The 5,000-nt window shown below is 40.7% G+C and overlaps 1 protein-coding gene across 3 annotated transcripts in view; it reads right to left on the bottom strand.

Moving 5' to 3' along the window:
- Positions 1 to 2,083, bottom strand: part of ENTPD5 (ectonucleoside triphosphate diphosphohydrolase 5 (inactive)) — an 86,816-nt gene extending 84,733 nt beyond the window's left edge. For all 3 annotated transcript variants that reach the window (XR_015060018.1, XM_085888113.1, XM_085888114.1), the window contains exon 1: positions 2,011 to 2,083. The gene's annotated coding sequence lies outside the window, so the exon portion shown is untranslated. The remainder of the gene's footprint in view (positions 1 to 2,010) is intronic.
- Positions 2,084 to 5,000: the final 2,917 nt, after the last annotated feature.

The following is a 5,000-nucleotide window of genomic DNA, read 5'->3' as shown; positions in this document are numbered from 1 at the left end:
AGGTCACTCATTGAAACAAAATAAAAACAGTGGGCAAGTTTACATGTCAGCAAATGCTTATTTAGTCTCCGTGAGTAGTGAACGAGTGGAATAAGAATTTACAGATAGTGCAGTAATTGCAAAACCAGTATTATCCTTCAACAAAGACCCATAAAAGCACATTTGTTACCTCCACCACTGAAGTTGGAAAGAGGATATAGTTTCATCCCTGTCTGTTTCTTTGTCTGTTTGTTTGTCTGTGTGCATGATATCTCAAAAAGTTGTGGATGGATTCGGATGAAACCTCGGTGGACATGTTGGGTGTGTGACCACGACACATTGGTTCGATTTTGGTGAAGATCCGAATCCGGATACGAGAATGATTTCATTTTTAAAGTGATTCTTCACCATTGAGAGATAGGGCCAAAAACGATATAGTGCTGCATAGCATTAGATTAAAAAAAAAATGTATTGGGCCCGATATGTTCTCGTGGATCGCGCATTACGGGGCGGAGGTATGCGCTCTCCCGAGTGCCCTTCTCGTTTATAATAGGATGCAGGTACATTCTTAACCCTAGAATACCTGGGGTACAAATGTGACAAGGTTCTTCCAAAATGTGTCACTGGAAATCATATTACATCGACAAAGCTATTTATGTATCACAAGCTGAGCCCAACCCCCTGGGGTGGGTAGGATTTGTGCATTACTTGCATAAAAAAGTATAGTCTGCATTTTGCAAGAAGACAAAACATGTTTGTGTGATATGCATCTCATAGGTTCCAGATGGTCTAAATAAACTAAGGGGTCTTAAAAGTCTAAAGGGTACGTTCCAAAAGTAGGGTCTAAACTCTAAAGGATTTAAATGTTAAAGGTGTCAAAAGGAAACTAAAGTGTAAAAAGGTCTAAGTGGTCTAAAGGGTGTATAGGATCTTAAGATCCTATAGGAGCTTAAGGGTTTATGGGTTCTAACGGAGTTAATAGGGTGCACATGGCCTTTGGGGTCAAAGGTGTCAACGGGTTCTCTAGGATCTTAGGGGTCTAAATGATGTAAATGCTTAAGAGCGTTTAAAGGGTCTCAAATGTCGAAGTGGTCTTAAAGAGTCTTCAATGGTCTAAGGGGTCTCAGTAATCTGAAGGTTTAAAAGGTACGTTCCAAATTTTTTTTTTTTTATTTTTATATATATATATATATATATATATATATATATATATATATATATATATATATATATATATATATATATATATATATATATATATATATATACAGTACAGTACAACACCAGCTTGCCTAACCCCTTTTTACGTGGTCACCTTATTGATACCATTTCTTGATATTCATTCATCTCGATTACGCCTGGTGTTGGCTTAATGGTTTGGGTGGTGGGCTTGGGATCCGAAGGTCTTGAGTTCAAATCGTACTCAACCGTTGAATCAATACCAGGTGGGGTTGACTCGGCCTGTCATCCTTCCGAGGTCGGCAAAATGAGTGCCAGCTTGCTGGTATCCTGGTGTCGGAGTGGTGACCCGTCCAGGATTGTGCCCAATAGCCAAGGTCCCAATGGATGGATGGATGGATGGATGGATGGATAGTTGGGGTGTGTTCAGGTACCAGGTTTCTTGCGGAGCGCTCGCCAAGCGGCTTAAGCACTCAAGCAAGCACTGCATTCGAAACCATCGATAAGGAACAGCTGGCTCGGGAAGCGCTGGCTAGCTGCTTGCAAACCGAACACATCCCAGGTGCTCTGCCGAACCAGCGGATTCAGAAGTTCGGCGTGTGCTACTTCAAGGTAGAGAAGTCAATACGGACATGAAATTCAATACGTTTGGAATATTCTCTTTTAGAATAAGATTTAAACTCTCAGGGATTGTGATATATATATATATATATATATATATATATATATATATATATATATATATATATATATATATATGAGCGAAATTTACGTAAACGTAATAAAAATCTTCACGAAACACAAACTGAGCGATGAGCTTAAGGCGAAAAATACAGGAACGTAAAGCAATACCTTGTGACTCGTACATTCACACCACCAACGCAAGCCATCGCTGTATTTCCTGTCAGTACGCGGTGTCGTCATCACGCACCTGTTGTTGTTGTTGTTGTTGTTGTTGTTTTTTGGTTTCGTTGTCATTCTCATTAATTTGGTATTAATACGGGTTCATTCAGGTTTTTGTGCCGTGATTAAAAAGGAATCGGAGAATACAACGTTTTATCGGTACACGCCGATAATAAAATTACCAAAAAAATCCTTTCAGGGAAGTTCATGTCTATAATTATAACAATAACAATTCACAACGTTTATAAAGCACCACATATGTCTGCCGCATAAATACGTTTTCTGTGTCATTTAGAAATGTTATTGAAATGATGTGAATGTGAGTAATGCGGTGTATAGGTCGGAACCGCTGTAAGCATCGCTGTGATTCACCTGACGTGAATTTGTCCCGGGCTCGATCCAAAAAGTCTGGTTGAACGACCAGAGGTAAATATGAAGAAGAAATAAAAACAACGATCGAAACAAATGACTAAAGGGAACATCTGTAAAATACTCTTATTACCTCAAACCGTTGAGTTGTAACTTTTTTGGGTAATCCGTTCCCAATCCCAAGCGGCTTGCTATCGCTTTCCAAGCCAGTCGTTCCTTATTAACCAAGCTGTGCAAGCCGTTCGCCTAGCCGCTCGGCAAACGGAACACGGTAAACCAATGAAATGATCACACATTATGTACTGTACGTACTGTACTCGTCATTGATAGTTATATGTACTGTAATCAGGCATTCATGACTGTCTGTTTGACAATTACTTACGGGTCACAATTCCAAACCAATCGTCATGAAACTTTACGAAGTTGTTCAGGTCGTCTCAACTGAGAAGCCGATTGATTTTGAGGTCAAATTTCTGAAAATCGTCATTTTTCATCCAATTGACTTGAAAGTTGACAGCATTTGCATATTGCGTCACTGATTTGGGAAACCAACTATTTGAGGTCAAGAGGTCAAAGGTCAACTCAAGGCCAAACCTCTAAAATCATCCATTTTTATCCGAAAAAAATCGTCAATTTTCATCCGATTGACTTGAGAGTTAAACAGCAATTGTATAGTGCATCATTGAATTGGGAAACCAATTATTTTTGAAATCAAAAGGTCAAAGGTCAATTCAAGGGCAAAAATCCAAAATCATGAATTTTTAACTGAAAAATCATCAATTAATACCCTATTGACTTGGAAGTTAAACAGCAATTACATAATCCATCACTGAATTTGGAAAAACTATTTTTGAGGTCAAAATGTCAAAGGTCACCTCAAGGTCAAACTCCTAAAATCATTAATTTCAATCTGAAAAAAATATCAATTTTCATCTGATTGACCTGAGGTTTCAATAAGATTGTCAATTTTAATCTTAATGAAATGTACAATTTGATGTATCCATGGAAATGCTTGGAGAGTGGGGGGGGGGGGGTGGATTTTGCAAGTAACATGCTCTGCATGACGTCTTTTTCTTGTTTGTTTGTTTGTTTGTTTGTTAACAAAATATCTCAAAAAGTTCTGCAACCAGTCCAGACAGCATCAGACCACGTGTCCTAAAAACTTGCTCTTCTGCTCTTGCTCACCCTCTCTCTGCTCTATTCACCCTCTCATTTGCTCAAGATCATCTGCCATCTGCTTGGAAATCAGCAAACATTACTGCTCCACATAAAAAAGGTGCAAAAACGGATCCCTGTAACGATAAACCAATCAGCCTTCTCCCAATCACCAGCAAGGTTATGGAATCCATCATCTCTTCAGACATTAAATCCTTCCTCTTCTTTAATGGCTTGATTTCCGATCATCAATTTGGTTTTAGACCAGGTCACTCCAACCTGGATATGCTGCATCTGCTCTCCCAACAATGGATGGAGGTCCTCAATGCCGGACATGAAATCAGAGCCATATCCCTAGACATATCACGTACTTTTGATACGATCTGACACCCTACCCTGCTCACCAATCTATCTTTCGATGGTATTGAAGGTCATCTCCACTCATGGTTCACAGACTTCCTCTCCTGTCGCAGTCAATGCATAGCTCTTCATGGAATTCTCTTATCCCCTCTTCTCTCCAGGCTGGAGTTTCTCAAGGCAGTGTTCTTGGCCCTGTGCTTTTTCTGGTTTTCTTCAATGATCTCTCAGATTCCCTGGAAAATCCTCTTTATCTCTTTACTGATAACTCCACCTTCAGCCGTATCATCTCTCATCCCTTAGATCGGCAAGCAGCAGCCTCTTCACTCTCTGCAGAACTGGATAAAATTATAAGTTGGTCCAACACTTGGAATAGGTCTTTCAATCCTGACAAATCTCACATCCTCACCATGTCTCTCTGAAAGAACAGTCTGGAAACCCCCACATCTACTTTTACAACAATCCCCTTGAAGAAGTCCTTTCATTCAAGCTTTTGGGTCTCACTATCTGTGACGATCTTTCCTGGGAAAGCCACATCTCCAACCTGGCCTCCAAAGCCAGTTGCCGACTGGGCATCCTCCATCGTGCAAAGTCCTTCCTTGGCATACCTAAGCTTCTATTCACTTACAAAGCTTTCATCCACAGTCTGATTGAGTACTGCTCCCCACTCTGGGATGGTGCTCTTGCCTCACACTTAACTTGACTTCATGTTGTGGAAACCAAGGCTTTTAGGATCATTGGCATCTCCCACGATGAAGCTGAGTCTTTGGGTCTTTCACTCTCTCACCACAGGTAGGTTGGTGGTCTTTCCATCTCCTCTCTGGCCTTGCCCTCCACTCTGCTGTGATCTGCCTCTTCCTCAGGCCCCTATATTTCCTCAGGGCGCTCAAGGTCTGCCAAAAAACCCCTTCTGGTGAAACTTCCAAAATTAAGAATCCCTGCTCACCTTCACTCTTTCATTCCTCTTTTTTCCTGCCTCTGAAACAAACTCCCACACTCTCTTCAATCCCACTTCTCCCTCCAGGTCTTCAAAACAGCTTTTCACCACCATCTCACAT

The sequence above is a fragment of the Eptatretus burgeri genome, chromosome 7 (assembly GCF_056783735.1).
Source record: "Eptatretus burgeri isolate ZD-2024b chromosome 7, Ebu_testis_v1, whole genome shotgun sequence".
In the NCBI taxonomy this organism is placed as follows: Eukaryota; Metazoa; Chordata; class Myxini; order Myxiniformes; family Myxinidae; genus Eptatretus; species Eptatretus burgeri.
This window is presented reverse-complemented; position numbering and strand designations above follow the sequence as displayed.